Source organism: Oryctolagus cuniculus, chromosome 1, assembly GCF_051225735.1.
Source record: "Oryctolagus cuniculus isolate XC-2025 breed Fujian yellow rabbit chromosome 1, ASM5122573v1, whole genome shotgun sequence".
In the NCBI taxonomy this organism is placed as follows: Eukaryota; Metazoa; Chordata; class Mammalia; order Lagomorpha; family Leporidae; genus Oryctolagus; species Oryctolagus cuniculus.
In genome coordinates, this window is record NC_142867.1 from 42,362,369 (window position 1) to 42,381,589 (window position 19,221).

The 19,221-nt window shown below is 37.5% G+C and overlaps 1 long non-coding RNA gene across 1 annotated transcript; it reads left to right on the plus strand.

Annotated features, from left to right (window-relative positions):
- Positions 1 to 5,833: 5,833 nt before the first annotated feature.
- LOC149128367 (uncharacterized) lies at positions 5,834 to 17,293 on the plus strand. Its single transcript, XR_016218202.1, has 2 exons — positions 5,834 to 10,191; positions 16,254 to 17,293. It is a non-coding gene; the product is annotated as an uncharacterized LOC149128367 (long non-coding RNA).
- Positions 17,294 to 19,221: the final 1,928 nt, after the last annotated feature.

Sequence of the window (19,221 nt, forward strand, 5' to 3'; positions counted from 1 at the left end):
CTTAGTTCATTGTAATATCGGAGTTCTCCATGCCTTGTAGTGGCTTGTATTGATTCTCTGAAGCCCCAGGGCTGCTTTGCTCACCTGTTTGTAAGCTCCAATACTGTTAAGTGCACCTGAGAAGGATCTGTTCCCAGCCTCCCTCCTCTAGGTTTTACCCATCTTTACAGTGTTCTGAATGTGACAACTCACATTTTAAACATAGTTTATGTTTCACTGTCTTCATATTTTTCTGTACTCAGAGTACACACACAAATTTTAGCTAAACCTCTGAACCTGCATACTCAGGTCATATTAGGTAATCAGGCACAGTTGACAGAAGAGATTCAGTTGTCGCTGTCTTTACATTACAGCATAGGTCAATATCTTAGCTGCTCTGTACATGCACTATTTTGTGTGGAATGTGAAAGATTTATATTACATGTTCTTTAAAATCAGTTACTGTGGTAACTATTAAGGCTCCCAAAATATTGGGACTAAACCTGTTAAGAGTTTGGGAAGTAAATATTTGGTTTGGTTAGAAATATTGGGAAAGAGAGAAAGAAAATAGCTAGATCAGAGGAATGATCATTATGAAAAGAGAATAAATACATGGAACTGAACAAAATTTGATGCAGTGACATGAGTCCTTTTCTGATGAGCCAATGGTAAGTGACAACTAAGATGTAACATGAGAAAAGTTAGCAATTTCAAGGGAAGAACCATTTGATATTAGTGGGATAAGGTGGATAAGAAGTCCTGGGATCTCTAACTAGACATGCAGTCAAAATAGAAACTCTGTCCCAGAATGGGTGACAAGAATATTTTTTATATTGGAAAAGAAGTCAGTGTCAACAAATAGAGCATAATCCTCTGAATATATAATAGCAGACAGCAGATGAAAGCCCAGTGGCATCACTGAAACTGAGGGCTGCAATTGTGGTCTACAGTTTTTTTGATGAACAAACAGAACAGAAATACAAAGACGACAAAGCCAAGTTATGTGCGATGATCCATGCTATAGTCAGCCATGAAAACAAAAAAAATCTCAGCTTCCAATCAGGAAATAAAGTCATTGCAAAATGCAAGTGGGATCTCAGTACTAAACAGACAGAATAAAATTAGAAGATAATGGGCATTCAATCTAGTGGTTAAGAGCTTGAGTGAAGTATTTCCAGATCCAGCTCCTCACTCTAGCTTCCTGCCAATGTAGACTCTGAGAGACAGCAGTGATGACTCAAGTAATTGGGTTCTGTCATCTACGTGGGAGAAATGGTTTGCAATTCCAGTTACTGATTTTGGCCCTGGTCCAATCCCAGCTGTTGCAGGCATCTCAAAGAGTACATCGTAGGTTGGAGCACTCTCTCTGTCTCTGTCTCTGTCTCTCTCTTTGAATATCTGTCTCCACCTCTCAAATAAATAACTAAATTTTTATTAATAAATAAATAAAATTAGAAGAAAATCATAGACTGTGAATTTTATTTAGATATATTTAGAGAACAAAAAGTTTTTAAGAAGTTTGCCTGATCTTAAATACACATAATGGTTAACTGGGTTATTTTGGGTCAGATAATAACTTTTATGTGCCAATTTTTCTCATTCACAAATTGAGTATCATATGGTGAATTGGTTACAATTTATAGATGTAGATTTAATGTTCAGCAGAGTATATTACACATTCCAGATAAATTTAACAATTATTGCCGCCATTGTTGTTGTTGCCTTAATTTAATTTTGGGTAGGAGAAAGGATGGGGTTGGCTCTGTGAACAAGTACAAAGGGATAAATATATTGATTAATAAATAGAAGATGGTGCTGACAAAACTAAATATAGATTTGTGGAAAATGAAATCAGATTTATACCTCTCAACACATGCAAAATCAACTCAAGATGAATCAAAATCTAAACATCTAGCTGTGAAATATAAAGCCATTAAACTGATTGAAAAAAGCATAGGGGAAACATTTAAAGACATTGGGTAGACAATAATATTTATATAAGATCCTAAATCACAGGAAATAAAATCAAAACTTCATAAATGATGATATTATATCAAACTCAGAAGCTTGTATTCAACAAAGGAACCATGAACAGACAAAAGAGGCATCTGAAAGAATAAGAGAAAATATTTCCAAAATGCTTATCAAAAAAAGGTTTAATATTCAGAATAGAAAAGTAACTCAAAAAACTCAACAACAACAATAATGAAAAAGCAACTAACCTAGTTAAGAAAAGGACGAATAACCTGAATAGAGAATTCTCAGAAGAAATAGAAGTGGACAACAAATACATGAAAAAAATTATCAGTAACTCTAGCCATCCGGGAAATACAAATCAAAACCATAATTAGATATTTATCACCTCATTCCAGTTCAAAATATGCTGAGATTATTGAGAAAGTGGAGTTCTTATACATTTTTGGTGGGAATATAAATTAGTAGAGCCACTTTGGAAAATAGTACAGAAAGTTGGTAATAAGCTAGACACAGAAATTTCACATGTTCTAGTAGTTCCATGTCATAAGACATGCAATCATTATGTCAAAGAGTTACCTGTTCTACCATGCTTATTGCCACACTATTCAAAACAATCAAGATATGGAATCAACCAGTGTGGCTATAATCAGATTAATAGACAAAGATAATGTGATAGATCTATGTATAATATACACATATATAATGAAATATTATTCAACCATAAAAAATGAAATCCTGTTATTTTCAGCAAAAATAGAAGCTAAAACAACAAATAAACAAAAAAACCTCAGTCTGAACACAAAATATTAGTTGCTAGGGGTGACAGGGATGGGTGATAGAAGGATTTTGGAAAATGGATACCAAACAGAGTTAGGTCAAGGGCATCATTTTCCAGTGTTACAGAGCATAGTGGGCAGAGTGTAACCACAATTCACAATATCCTATTATATATTTTACTAACAAATAGAATAAAAGACACCCAAGGCTGCAATCATAAAGTAATCTCAAAGAAGAAATGTTGATTATTCTATCAGAACACATTACACACATATACTGAAATTAAAAATAAATTTACTAAAAGAAAAAATGATGAAGACTGCAGAGAAGAACATTCTACAGGTAAATATCCATCTATAGGCAACACAGTGAGTACAGACCATGAAGCTGGGAAATTAAATATGATTGTTTATGTAAGCCCATTTATAGAGTGAATTTGTGCTTTAAAAATTGTACTAATAACTTCAAAAACACTTATTCCTTTATACCAGCTATAAGCATAGATATTTGTTATTTTTGATTTGTAAATATCATAGGGAACTGAGCATCAGAGAGGTTATGCTGATGTTTGTAACTGAGTAATAAATGCCAACACATCATCATAATCCAGGAGACACTGTGCCATGAAGTGCATCAAGGGAATCAAATGATTTAAAAACCAGGGGCCCAGTTGGTGTGTGGAAATCAACAGCAGAATAGTTTATCTTAGAGCTTTAAAATTATAGCCTCAGGACAAACCACTTCAGTCCAAAGGCAGCCTGTAGAATTTATTGTCCTAGTGACCTTTGGAAAGTTGTAAAACCCTCATAGTTAAAGTTTTCTGACCTATAAAATGGATCTAAAATAGTACCTTTGAAAGTATCTGTGAGAATTTGCAGAGCTCCTGTGTACAAAATGCTACATTGTGCCCAGAATGTAGTGTTAGCTTCCTTACCCAACTTGCTGCTAACTTTGACAGCCTCTCTCAGTTTTGTGAATCTCAGAAACAAGTAAATACGTTTAAAGTATGTTCTTGAGTAACAAAGTAAGTTTCATGTTTATGGAAAAATTTTTCAAGTAGAGACATCTTTAAAACAATTAACTCCTATCTAATGCCCTTACTATTTCAGAAGCAAAAGATATTCTATCATGAAAACCTTGGGAAAGTTATTATCTTAAATTAAAAAGACTATCCACTAATTTAACCAAAGCAGCTTAACGTAGAACTTGGAGGTGCATTGTTTTTATTTCCTTTTCTTCATTTTCTCCTCTCAGAAATATGATAGCCTCATCATAAACCAGTTTCAAAGCATACTTCAGTAGATCCCTTGTCCTTACAACCAGTAATAAAAATTCTCTTGAAGATCCAAATCTGAATACCCATGGTGGATTCTTGGGCATGTTTGGAGAACATTGACGGAACAATTATAGCCTTTAGCATGAAAACTTCAGGGGTTAAATTTGGGAGGAGGAGGCTGAGTTTCTGTATTAAAAAGGCTTTAAAGAGCTCACAGACATTGTCCAGGAAAGTGGCAGAATTTTGAATGGCACTGTGCTCATCAGCTATCAGAATTAGAGCCAGCATTTGAGAAGCCAAAGTCCTAAGAAATATTGGATTACTTCCTACAGACACCAGATGAGAAGCTATTTGGATGAGCCACAGAGAATAAATTCAATGCGAGGAAAATGCAAATGTACTTTGAACAGATGTGTTTAAATCTCTGCAACAGGAGTAGAGTGGGAGAATGATTTAATAAAGACTATTTGGTGGGATTCTTAACTTTGCAAAGGGGAAAAGGGCTTCATAGAACATACTGAAGTTCCGCTGCCAGTGTACACTATAAATAGCATGGGGATATCACTAACATTGACACAACTGCCTAGGAACAACTGTTCCAAGGACTAAATGATGCCACAGTTAAGTAGAGGATATGGCTAAGTGAAAAAAAAGTTTAAACTACAACATAAATTATTTAAATAGCAAAGGAATCAGCTCAGTGAATTGTAACTTTGCAAATGGTACATTTTTTTTTTTCAAATGTTGCTAAAAATCTGCCTACCAATATTTTATAAGGTAACTGTTGATACTTTTTGGAACACTGAAAGCAAAGGTATAAGATGATGTTTGCCAGCCTTAGTACTGCTAATATGAATGATTTGCCTACTCTTTCAACATTATTATGCAAAACAATTTTTACATATATCAGTAATGTAATAGTACTTATGTAAAATGGTGTTAATCAAACATGAATAATTATCCTCATATTCAGTTCAACTATTAAGTGGTATACTATAATAATTGTTTAGTTCTCTTTAAAAAGTATTTGGGCATAGATTATATAAGTGAATTAGGTGATCACATATAACAAGTAAATCTAAACTTTGAAAACAATGTATACATTAAAAAGGATTTATTGACGATCTGCTTTCTGTGTGACAGAGAGCTAAGAATTATGACAGGAGCTAAGAATTTGTATCAACAAAAAACAGTTTCATCTCTCATGGAAATTGGTAATCTACTCTATTTAACAGAATACAGTCAAAGAGGTATTCAACAAGGTCAAAGCATAGTATGAAGAGGATGGACAATAAACCAGAGTCAGAATGAATGAGTAATTAGGAAAATCAGTAAGATAGTACTAGAGCTAGTTACAATAAAAGAGGGATTGTAGTAGTAAAGCCATACCATTTTAATATGATTGAAGGAAAATCAGACATGCAGAAGAGATAAGGTGTGGAAAGAGTTGATAGCTAGGTAGGTACTGAATTTAGAAAACAAGGGACTTGAATTATATTTTAAGTTGATGGCTATGTGCTTCCCATGTCAATTGCTGCATGTGAAAATCCATTGGGAAGACCTACTTTATATTAGGAAGAAAATGTGAGAAAGTTGATTTTTGAAAGCTGACAAAATGTAGCATGAGGCTAAGGCTACAAAAAACAAAAGTACCCGATAAATCACTCTTTGTGTCCCATATAAGCCCCAAACTCTAATATAATTTGGCACATTTGGTTATTAAATATCTGTTGCTTCAAAAAATTTTAGCCAGTTTCATTAGTATACAATGCTTTGTGGAATTGACACTTTGGAAAAGAAGTGATTAAGGGAAAAGTAATTGTGTTTTTTTGTTTGTTTGTTTTGAGCTAGCTTGAGACTGATAAAAGAGAATCACTGTAGTAAGAAGATGAGAGAGAAAGCCTAAGAAAACATAAGCCCTTGAGAAATATGGAAATATTAAAAGGAGATATTGGATAGAACTCATGTTGGAGGTTTTGGAAAAATTTTTATTTGGTGATATGTCTTTGTTATAAGCAGTGGAGTAGATGAAACTATATGGACAAAGCTAAGTTTCAGAGAGATGGATTTGGCAATCATGTGTATAAAGAAATGAAAATAAAAAAATAGGAAATGGAATAGTTAGAAGGCGATTACAAGAATCACAGAGAAATAATTTTGGCTGTTTGTTTTAGAGAGAAAAAAAAAATAGGAGAAAGAGAGGAGGAAAAATATTATAAGGGTAAAATGTCCAGGACTTCAAAAATTTGGTTGTAGAAGGTATGAAAAGAATGAGATCAGAACAGGACTCCCGAATTGTACTGTCAACTGAGATTAACAATTGAGGACACTCTTCCTGTTGTGGTGAGGAGGTCACATCAAAGAGCAATTGTCCCTATTTGGGATGAATTAACTTTCAAATGTCAGTTGGAAAGCAAAAAACACATGTGTCAAGAAAGTTCAAATTTCAGATGGATTGAGGTAGGTCATGTCAGACCTATTAAAGTTGTGAATCGATTCATCTGAAGGGGAGAGTTGGCACTGCTGAAAGGGCAGAGTATATGTCTAACAAAACAGAAAAAAATTGCTTCCTAACCAAAGACAACAGAACATATCATGCAGTGTTGAGAGATGAGGCCTAAATTGCATGGAAATGATCATTCCTACAGAAAGATGTCTTTGGAAGACAGAAATGTGCAATTCAGGATACAGGGCTTGTGTGCTTGGAAACACTGAGCTTCACTTAACACTAGGTAAGCATTATATAATGGTTGACTTGCAGTAAGGAAACAGGCAAGGAAAGTAAATGCAGAAAAAAGAAAATGAAAGAAAAAGAAAAAATCTACAAAAACAAAACCACAAGAAACGAAGAGGAGGGAAACATACTGCAGATAAAATTCTCTTCAGAATGCAAAAGGGAGATGATGATTCCCTGCGATGCTTTGACAGAAAAGGAGCAAGGCTCAATATACCCACATTTCTAAAGCTGCTCCCAGGACCCCTGTGCTGCTTGTGTATCATCACACGCTTTGCTTGGAGAGTAAACATGTCATAGAATTTTTAAATCTTTACAAAACATAACATCTCAGAGCCTCCCCTGCACAAAGCAAGATAAGCAAGACCCAGAATGAGCTTCCTCAGTAAAATTCACCTCCAGTCCAACCCTGACTTCTACAGCTCCCAACTCCCCTTTTACTCCTTCATTTCATACGGGCAGAAACAAATTGCCAACGAAGCCAAAGCAAGTGTGTCAATGAAGCGTAGGAAATAAGCCAATGGTAGAACTGATGTTCAGGCCCTTTCTGCCTATAGAGCTCAGGTAATTAATTGAAAAAAAATGCTGCTGTTAGGCACTCTGATAAAGACTGTAAGAATGATTCTGGACCATGAAAAAGAGGCCAGGGAAGAGAAGGGTGGTACATACTATGTCCCAGCTTTTAACCCACGTCCAAAGGGGAGTGGATAATTAACCTGATTGGCTGGTGTGCAGCCAGGTGTGGCCAGGTAGGGACATGAGGTCACACAGGGGCATGGTGAAGGTATCCAGTAAGGCATGAGGTCACACAGGGGCGTGGTGAAGGCGTGGTTTTCCAGCTCACAAATCTAATCAATTTTAACCTGTATGCCTGCCTACTTCATTCCCCCCTCAGAGACTCCATCCCCTTAATCCTAAGGGGAGTTGATGGACATTGAATCATCTCTTCTGTAACTTCTTCCTCCTTATGAGGGGCGTAGTGCAGGCCCTGCCTATCCAGGGTCTGGAAGTCTCTGTTTATTCTATCTAACAAATTTGCTTTGTGAGCTGGGGCAGTCTCGGTCATTGCCAAAGTCTGTGTCCCCTGCATGGTCAGTTACTCTTGAAGCTGAGTTCTGAAACATATAAGCTGTTAATTAGCAAAGGCAAAACTGGAGCAAAACCGATTGTAGGTGTGGTACCCCTTTAGATGAAAACAACATGTCTTACAGATTTCCAGGTAGTGGGTAGTGATAGGCTCCCCTTATGTAGATTATAAACCCATTTATCTTGAGTATAAAGAGTTATAATAGAAGAAATCATTAGGTAGTTTAATCATCAATAACAGTTCCCAGAGATAATTAAGAAAGGCAGGTACAGCATGTTTGCCTTAAGGAGATAAAGGCAAAGGTTTTACTTATCATTTTTGGTTTGAATTACTTAAGGTTTCTGATTGGCTTCTAGGAACAGTCAGGCATGTCTTTTGTATTCACCTGTGAAGACTTAAGAGGTAGAAATTTAATCCTAATTTCACAGAGGTAGTTGTGCTCAATAGCACCTAGTAAGGTCCCTTTCATTTAAGCTGAAGCTGATCTGAAGAGGATCTTCTTATTAATGGCTTGCTCAGGAATTTCAAATGTTGGAGTTTTTGTTAAAAAACGCTCAGATTCCTTGGAACACCATTGCAGTTTCCCTGTCCAGCACAGTGTCTGTCTCAGAGGCTGAGTAAACACAAGGCTTAGAATCCAAATCCTGGAATCCGTAACAACTTTTGTAACTACCCTTTTCAGTACAAAGTCTGCATCAGGGCCTCTTTAAAGCTATATACAAAAGTTTGGAATCCAAATCTTGGAATCCAAATTCCAAAGAATCTTGTCATCAGCAATTCCCAATACCGGAGCTTTTATTTAGAAGCTCCTTAATTCTCTGGAACAACTTGTGTAGCTACCCTTTTCAGTACAGAGACTGTGTCAGGGCGTCTTTAAAGCTATACACAAAAGCTTGGAATCCAAATCTTGGAATCCAAAGTCCACAGAATTTTGCCATTCTCAGAAATCTCCTCAGCTGCCTTTAAATATTTGATCCTATGCTAAAACATACAAGAAAGGAATTTTACAGAGACATGTACTTAAGATTTTACATTTGAGGCACTTACTAAACCTTAAATAAAAACCTAAAAACACAGGCAATGGAGTTTGACACTTAGACATAACTAGAACATATGATGCATAATATAGGACAAAGCAAATATTTGGGATTAAGTTTGCCATTAAAGTTAATACTGTAGCTCTTTTGAGAACAGAGGTCTTACATGGAAAGTTAGTACACAGTGACTCCTGTTGCTAATTTAACAATTAACATGCCTACGTGTGACGTCAGTGATCACGTGAGGCTCTTGACATGAGCTGCATAGGCCATGGAAGCCTTCTGAGTTCTGTAATCTTCATCAGTATTTAGACAAGGCCATATGCAAAGTGGAAGTTCTCTCCTCCTTCTGGAGAAAAGTACATCCTTCTTTGATGGCCACTCTTTTCCACTGGGGTCTCAACCAGGGAGGTTCTCCAAATAGGGACATGGCCTGAGAAAAGCCATGGAAGATGACTCATGAGCTTGAGTCTCTGACACACATGGAGGAGACCTGGATGAAACTCATGGCTTTGCTTTCTGGCTAGCCAAGCCCTGGATGTTGTGGCTACTTGCGGAGTGAACCAGTAGATGAAAATATATCTCTCTTGCTCTCTTTCTGTCTCTTCCTCACTGTAACTTTTTCAAATAAATAAATAAAATATTTTAAAGAAATGAAAATTATCATTTATATTTTCTGTAACTAGGTGATGCAACATTTAATGTGGTGGAATGGGAAGACCATGCCAAGATGGTGCTGGCAAGCGAGCAAGACGTGCATTAAATTACTCAGGAAATGACAGTGGGACCCACCTGGCAGAGGCATCTGCCTAGCTACAGGCAGTGATTGGTTATAGCATAAAACTCTCCTTGACCAGATTGGCTGCCTTGGCTATATAAGTTTATGTACTTCCTGGAATAAATGAGTCTGTGGGCTGTTCACCTCTAGCCCACTTTCTCCCGGCTCCCTGTGTCTGTGTCTTGATTCTGTGCCACTTCTCCCCAGTCCACTCATGGCAAGTCAATGAAGAGACCCATGGAACAACATCATAAGAGACCCGCAGAACAACACTTTAATCCAAAGACCAAAAATAGGGGTGGATTTTGGCCTAGTAGTTAACAATCTGGTTAAAATGCTTGTGTCCCATATGAGAATACCTAGATTCCAGTCCTATCTCTGGTTGCAGATTCCAGGTTCCTGCTAATGTGGACCCTACGAGGAAGCAAGTAATTGTTCAAGTAGTTTTAGCCATCCACGTCAAAGATCCAGATTGAATTTCCAGCTACCAGTTCAGTTTGGCTCAGCTTGAGCAGTTATAGTCATATGGGAAGTGAATCAGCAAATGTGAGTTTCTCCCTATCTTTCTCTCTCTCTCTCATATTCTCTCTTGCTTATCTGTGTGTGTTTCTTTGTGCTTTGAAATATTTGAATTAAATACTGAGAAATTTAAAAAAATGAAGTTTGGAAAGTAATGTAGAGACCAGAATTGTCCATATAAAATTGGAATCCAATGTGTAGAAGCACATATTTGCATCTATATAAACACATACTCATATATTCTTTGGTGATTTAAATAAAAGTAATGGAAGCAATATAAATGTCATACTGCACATCCTAAATTATTAAAGTGAATTTTACCAGCATCTTCCCCTTTTCATTGTAGTGTATAGTTGAATGGAGAATCAAATGCAGCACAGATATATATTAATATGAACTTAACAAAAAGGAAAGAAAACTAGGAAAATTACTTGCCAGGAGTAAGGGGCCAAAAAAGGGATAATTAGTCATAATACTCCAACCTACAATGTTGCAATCATGGCACTGTTATTTTATTTATTTATTTATTTATTTATTTATTTATTTATTTATTTTTGGACAGGCAGAGTGGACAGTGAGAGAGAGACCGAGAGAAAAGTCTTCCTTTGCCACTGGTTCACCCTCCAAAGGCCGCCGCGGCCAGCGCACTGTGGCCAGCGCATCGCACTGATCCAAAGGCAGGAGCCAGGTGCTTCTCCTGGTGCACTTGGGCCATCCTCCACTGCACTCCCTGGCCACAGCAGAGAGCTGGCCTGGAAGAGGGGCAACCAGGACAGAATCCGGCGCCCCAACTGGGACTAGACCCCGGTGTGCCGGCGCCGCAAGGCGGAGGATTAGCCTAGTGAGCTGCGGCACCGGCTCAGCACTGTTATTTAAAGGGTGAATTCATAGCTACCAGGAGAGCAAGGGTGCATTTTAAATTCATAAATATAGTTGGGGTAGAAAAGGCAGGGTGTAGAGACAAACTGATCTGGGCTCAAGATATAGTCAGACCCAAGAGGTAAGGAAAAAAAATGTGAAGGTGCATATTAAGAAGACTTTTTTCAACAGTGTTGAAGACAGTAATCCCTGTGCTAAGGAGATATTATAAGGTACAAATCATCCAATAATGTGCCTACTGCATAGATTCCTGAGACTTCTTATAGTTATTAGTGACATCAAAAGACTTAATTAATGGGCCCTGAGAACTGTAAACAAATTTTTTTTTTTTTTAACAAGATAGTCTAGTTCAGGAAATGGTGGCTCTTATAGACTGATCTGCAAAATAACAAAAAGCCTCTTTGGGAACCCATTAAAAATTTCTTACAATGAAAGCAGCATCCACAGAGGTCAGTTAGACTCTTCATTCTGAATTTGCTACAAAAAATAAGAAATGAAAGATAATTCAATCATGGTAGTGATTTAATATTGTAAAGTTGCTTAACAACTTATAAGAAAGTCCATGAATTGATAATACTGATTTTGTGAAACTTAGAAAGATAATTTTAAATTCATGAGCTGGAAGCCACACCTCCTTCATTTTGTGTTATCATGTTCATCTACCTGTCAATCAGGGGACCCCTCCTCAGAAAGCATTTCCTCTTATCTGGGACGTGGGGGTGTTACCACATAAACATTCCTGTTTTTCTAAGCACATAAAAAGCTAGGATGATCTGAAGTATGTTCTCTCTTGGCTACATGGACTCAGGACGAGCAGAGTAAGGTTTGATAATTCCTTTTCTTGGGCATCTTTCCCCTTAATAAAGCCCTAATGGGCCTATGTACTTTTCTCATTTGTAAATTAAGTTTATCACACTATATGCCATGTTTGGGCCTGTATTTAGAATTCTATTCTAAGTAAAATACAAGAATCTGGAAAAGTAACTTAGGCCCTAAACCCAACCTATGACAATATGAGCATTTATATTCAACTTCAAAAATCTAACAGCCCTCACCCTGACTGTTGATGAGCAACTTGATATGTTATCCCTCTTAGTATTTTTTGTTTGTTTGTTCTACTTAATACTTTTGGTTGAATACTGTAATCAATACACAATTCTTCTTACGTGCTGAAATTTAACTGAAAAGTGATCCCTGTTAAATATAAGAGTGGGAATAAGAGAGGGAAGAGATGTGCAATTCGGGACATGCTCAAGCTGACTTACCTCAAACGGTAGAGTTAGAAACATACCAGGGGATTCCAATTCAATCCCATCAAGGTGGCATGTACCAATGCCATCTCACTAGTCCCAGTGAACAATTTCTGTTCACAATTGATCATAATGATAGGACTAAGAGCCAAAGGGATCACATAAACAAGAATAGTGTCTGCAAATACTAGCTGATAGAATCAAAAAGGGAGGGAATGATCCAACATGGGAAGTGAGATACACAGTAGACCCATAGAATGGCAGATGTCCTAAACAGAACTCTGGCCTCAGAATCAGCCCTTAGGGCATACGGATCCAGCTGTAAAGCCCATGAGAGTATTTCAGGCATGGAAAGCCAAGACACTCTGGGAAAAAAAAAAAAAAAAGAAAAAAAAGAAAAACAAACACCTAAATGAAAGATCTCCGCGAGTGAGATCCCAGTGGAAAAAACGGGTCATCAAAAAAGGAGGTACCTTTCTCTGAAGGGAGGAGAGAACTTCCACTTTGACCATGGCCTTTTCCAAAAATTATCAGAGTCAGTGAACTCAGGGGGCTTCCCATAGCCTTGACAACTCATGACAAGAGCCTAGGGTGATTACTGATGCCATAAACAAGAGTGTCAATTTGTTAAGTCAATAACAGGAGTCACTGTGCACTTACTCCTCATGTAGGATCTTTGTCCTTAGTGTGCTGTACATTGAGATTTAATGCTATAACTAGTATTCAAACAGTATTTTTCACTTTATGTTTCTGTGTGGGAGCAAACTGTTGAAATCTTTACTTAATGTATGCTAAACTGATCTTCTGTATAGAAAGAGAAATGAAAATGAAAAAAAAATGTGTTGTACTATGTGAATCAACGGCATAAGTAGTACTCAAACAGTACTGTATACTTTGTGTTTCTGTGTAGGTGCAAACTGGTGAAATCTTCACTTAGTAAATACTAAATTGATCTTCTGTGTATAAAGATAATTGAAAATCGATCTTGATGAAGAATGGGATGGGAGTGGGAGATAGGATGGTTGTGGGTGGGAGGGTGGTTATGGGGTGGGGGAAGCAGCTATAATCCAAAAGTTGTACTTTGGAAATTTATATTTATTAAATAAAAGTTAAAAAAAATCTAACAGTAAATTCTGGTAGAGTCTTTACATTTTAAAATGAAAAACTTTAAAACGTGTGCTTGCTTCATACCAGATGCTCATCTCTTTATCATTGGTTGCCCTACAGTATTTTTCTTTAAATTTTTCCAATTTAATGCTATCTGTGATTCTGAGATCACTTTTCTTTAATCTTTGTGACTTGAGTTTGACAGCTTTTGGTACTGGTGTAATAGTTTGTTTCTTTGAGAATGTTTTCTTTTTTTAAACTTTCCCCTGATTTTTTCAAATAATTTGTGTTCTTTTTAAAATTAGTTATACATGCTTTGCAGTTTTTAAATTTAACTTTCCCCTATCCCTACTCATCCAGAGATGCTGAAGGAGAGTATTATAGGTCCTGAATACCACCAAAGACTACAATTTGGGGGTTGATGTATTTCTGAAAGGTCAATTCCAATCTGTCCATTAAACTGGGAACAATTTCATAGTCATTGATGGCTCCATAGTCACAAAATCTGGACTGCTCTTACAGTGTGTTTCATGTTTTTGATTAAACATAGCCTCTATTGTGTGTGCTCACTCACTCCCAGGAGCTCTGTGTATCATAGGGTTGCTTACTTCCTTGGACTCTGGATTACAAGGGAGAGAGCAACTTAATAAAATCATATGACTGAAGTGAACTGTCTAAAGATGTACTCCACTCCCCTACCACACCTTCCATGCCTACTGTATTTTCACTTAGTGGACATTCAATCCATACACTTCATTTTATAAATCCAAGCGCTACCTATATACTTTTCCAGGTTATCTGTTCATTTTTTGAAAAAAAAATATATGAATAAATGGTAAGAAATTAAACTTGGCCAGTGTTAGTGACATTCAATATCCTTTATAGCAAGTTAGTTTCCAAAGCTAATTTCCGTGCATTATCTCCTTTTACTCCTACAAAAACTCCACATGAAATCAGATGAAGGGGATGAGAAGTATTTTTAAATGAATATAACCTATTTATTTTATAGCATTTGCATATAATACTAGAAATTAAATCATCTCAGAAAAGCACCAGCAATCATTTTAGCACCTTGTTTATATATAAAAGATAAAGAAAGACTTGATGATTTCACCTTCTTTGTCTGAGGAGAAAATTATAAACACTGAAAAGGCTTTCTGTTGGCACCATTACATGTCTGTGAAGCAACAGATAAATCACGTGTTATATGCCTTTTTTAAAAAAAATTTTGTTAAAGCTGTTGTGGTGCTTGTAAGTTTGAGTCCAGGAGGCATTTTTGGGTGGAAATGTTATTCTTGAAGAGTTATTTTTTTCTCCATAAAGCTCCACATCTCCATTTATTGTAACCCTCCTTTGATGAAATCACTGACAGATTCTTGTGTGAGTTAAAATGCTTCACCAAAACAACTTTAAGATTCTTGAACTTGACTGTATACTCCACCCTGTGGGTTCACACTCTATAAATCTGGAGCTTGGGTTACATACAGTGATATTTAATGAGCGCCAAAGTGGCAAGAAAGTGACTAGAGGCTCTGTGTCTGCAACCTCACATCAAAACAAAAAAAGTAAAAACCCAGCAAATTAACCTGAAACACAGAAAAAGTTTCAGGCATAAAGATAAGCAGTAATTTATATAAAAAATCTAAAAATCTAAACAATTTTTGTAATCCTGTGACTAAGCTACAATATGTGAATCAAAACTTCTTTAAAAACCTTTTATTATGAGAAAATAAAATGTTAAGTAATAATCAATATTAAAATAATAGGGACTGGAGTTGTGGCATAGTAGGTAAAGCATACGCCTACGAAGCCGGTATCCCATGTAGGTCCTGGTTCAAGTCCTGGCTGTTCTAGTTCCAATCTAGCTCCCTGCTAATGGCCTAGGAAAGCAGCTGGGGAAGGCCTAAGTTCTTGGGCTCCTGCATGCATGTGGGAGACCTAGATGGAGCTCCTTGCACCTGGATTCAGCCTGGCCCAGAGCTGGCTGACCGTCATGGCCATGTGGGGAGTGAACCAGTGGATGGAAGCTTTCTCTGTGCATGTCTGTCTCTCTGACTTTTAAAATAAGTAAGTGATTTGTTAAAAATAGAATAAAATAACATATAAAGTATCTTCAGAACTTCAAATATGTGCATGGGAGCTACTAAAAGCAAATGAAGAGGAGACCGTTCCTGTTCTTCATCAGATTCTAATCTTTCGTCTTCACTACTCCAGGCCTTGATTCCCCTTTTACTTTGAAAATTTTGTGCCCTTTTGACACATAAATCTTTTCCAAAGCCCCTGGCCATTTTAAAGACCAAGATCATCTTTCTCAATGAATCTAGAACTAGTTTTTTTTTTTTTTTTAATTTATATAAAGATGTAGCAGTAGGAGGATATGAGCCAAACTTTGGGTTTTGCTCCAAGTTTTGAAAATATCTCTGGTTAGAAAGATTGGAGGCAGGTTATTTTTCCTTTGGGTAAAGACAACTAGCAAACAAAGTTGTTAATCTTCCCCATTCCCTCCATCCGCTTACTCAGATCCTAACAACTTTCTTCCCAGAGGAATGTTAACTGAGGCTGATGGTCCCAAGACCAACTTGTAATAGTCTTGAAAAAGTTCCTTGCCTGTTTTACTTTATTGGAGCAATTTCTTGTTGGACACAAATCACCATGTTAAACATAATCCTTTTTGTGTGGCAGAGTTAGGATTGCTATTTGTCACCAGTGTTATTGTCGTTTGATTATTTTAGACATTTCTCTCATTCTGGATTATTTGAAACCAAAAAATAATTTAGAGTCTTACATATACACATGTATGCATGTGCTTCGTTATTTATTCTGATGATTTTTTTTCTACTCTCTTTCTTGTAGACTAGTTAAGCCCTGTTTAGAATTTTCGGTCTGAGTGAATGAAGTGAAGATGATTATTGGATTCCGGCATGCTGTTAAGTAGGAAGGATAATTTCTAGTGTTGCATAACAGTCACACAATCAATTCAAAACAATTGTCTCAGCAACAAAGCCAGCAGCATTACAATAATAGATTTCAGGACATATTACAGGGCAGTTGTAATCAAAACAGCGTGGTACTGGTACAGAAACAGATGGATAGACCAATGGAACAGAATAGAAACACTAGAAATCAATCCAAACATCTACAGCCAACTTATATTTGATCAAGGATCTAAAGTGAATTCCTGGAGCAAAGACAGTCTATTCAACAAATGGTGATGGGAAAACTGGATTTCCACAGGCAGAAGCATGAAGCAAGAACCCTACGTTACACCTTATACAAAAATCCACTCAACATACTTCTCGGAAAATACCCCGAAGACAGAGTCAAAGCCAAAATTAACAATTGGGATTACATCATATTGAGAAGTTTCTGTACTGCAAAGGAAACAGCCAGGAAAATGAAGAGGCAACCAACAGAATGGGAAAAAATATTTGCAAACTATGCAACAAATAAAGGGTTGATAACCAGAATCTAGAAAGAAATCAAGAAACTTCACATCAAAACAAACAACCCACTTAAGAGATGGGCCAAGGACCTCAATAGACATTTTTTAAAAGAGGAAATCCAAATGACCAACAGACACATGAAAAAATGTTCAGGATCACTAGCCATCAGGGAAATGCAAATCAAAACCACAGTGAGGTTTCACCTCACCCTGGTTAGAATGGTTCACAGACAGAAATCTACCAACAACAAATGCTGGTGATAATGTAGGGGAAAAGGGACATTAATCCACTGTTGGTGGGAATGCAAACTGGTAAAGCCACTATGGAAGTCAGTTTGGAGATTCCTCAGAAACCTGAATATAGTCCCACCATAAAACCCAGCCATCCCACTCCTTGGAATTTAACCAAAGGAAATTAAATTGGAAAATAAAAGAGATGTCTGCACCTCAATGTTTATTGTGGCTCAATTCACAATAGCTAATACATGCAATCGACCTAAATGCCCATCAACAGTAGACTGGATAACGAAATTATGGGACATGTACTCTATGGAATACTATACAGCAGTAAAAAATGAAATCCGGTCATTTGCAATAAAATAGAGGAATCTGGATAACATCTTGCAGAGTGAAATGAGCCAGTCCCAAAGGGACAAATATCATATATTCTCCCTGATCAACGACAACTAACTGAGCACCTAAGAGGAAACCCATTGAAGCGAGATGGACACTATGAGAAATAATGTCTTTTTTTTTTTTTTGACAGGCAGAGTGGACAGTGAGAGATAGAGACAGAGAGAAAGGTCTTCCTTTTTGCTGTTGGTTCACCCTCCAATGGCCGCCTTGGCCAGCACACTGCGGCTGGCACACCATGCTGGTCTGATGGCAGGAGCCAGGTGCTTCTCCTGGTCTCCCATGGGGTGCAGGGCCCAAGCACTTGGGCCATCCTCCACTGCACTCCCTGGCCACAGCAGAGAGCTGGCCTGGAAGAGGGGCAACCGGGACAGAATCCGGCACCCAGACTGGGACTAGAACCCAGTGTGACGGCACCGCAAGGTGGAGGATTAGCCTAGTGAGCCACGGCGCCGGCCAAAATAATGTCTTGATCAATTGCTTGTCCTGACTGTTGAGGAAGAACTTACTATTTTATTCCTTTTAGCATTTTTTGTTCTACTTAATACATTGATTGCACTCTTTAATTAACACACAATGATTCTTAGTCATTTATATTTAACTGAAAAGTGATCCCTGTTAAATATAAGAGTGGGAATAAGAGAGGGAAAATATGTTCAGTTCTGCACAGGCTCACTCAGAGTTACCCTAATGGTAGAGTTAGAAACGTGCTGGGGATTCCAATTCAATCCCATCAAGGTGGCAAGTACCAATGCCATCTTACTTATTAAAGTGATCAGTTTAGGCCGTTGCTGCAGCTCAATAGGCTAATCCTCCACCTAGAGGTGCTGTCACATCGGGTTCTAGTCCTGGTCGGGGCGCCAGATTCTTTCTCAGTTGCCCCTCTTCCAGGCCAGCTCTCTGCTGTGGCCCAGGAAGGCAGTGGAGGATGGCCCAAGTGCTTGGGCCCTGCACCCCATGGGAGACCAGGAGAAACACCTGGCTCCTGCCTTCGGATCAGCTCGGTGCACCGGCTGCAGCACACCAGCTGTGGCGGCCACTGGAGGGTGAGCCAACGGCAAAAGGGAAGACCTTTCTGTCTCTCTCTCTCACTGTCCACTTTGCCTGTCAAAAAAACACAAAGTGATCAGTTTAAATTCATAATTGATAAAAAAGATAGGAATAAGTGTCAATGGGATTACATAAATAAGACCAGTGTCCACAAATAATAATTAATATAATTAAAAAGGAGAGAATGATCCTTCACGGGAAGCAGACTCATAGAATGGCAAATGTCCTAAATAGCACTCTGGCCTCAGAATCAGCCCTTAAGGCATTCAGATCTGGCTAAAAAGCTCATGAGAGTTCCGCAGGCATGGAAAGCCAAGACATTGTGGCAAAAAAAAAAAAAAAAAAAAAAAAAAAAAAAAAAAAAAAAAAAAAAAACACCACACAAACACAAACACAAAACCTAAATAAACTTAAATGAAAGACTACTGTGAGTGAGATCCCAGTGGAAAGAACGGGCCATCCAGGAAGGCAGTGCCTTTCACTGTAGGGATGAGATAAATTCCACGTTGAATATGTCCTTTTCTAAACAAGATTGGAGTTGGTGAGCTGAAGAAGCTTTCAATGTGTTGGCATCTCATTGCAAGAGCCTCGGGTGATTACTGACATCATAAATAAGAGTGTCAATTGTTAAATCTGCATCACTGTGCTCCTGCTCCCGATGTAGGACCTTTATTCTTAATGTGTTGTACTATGTGA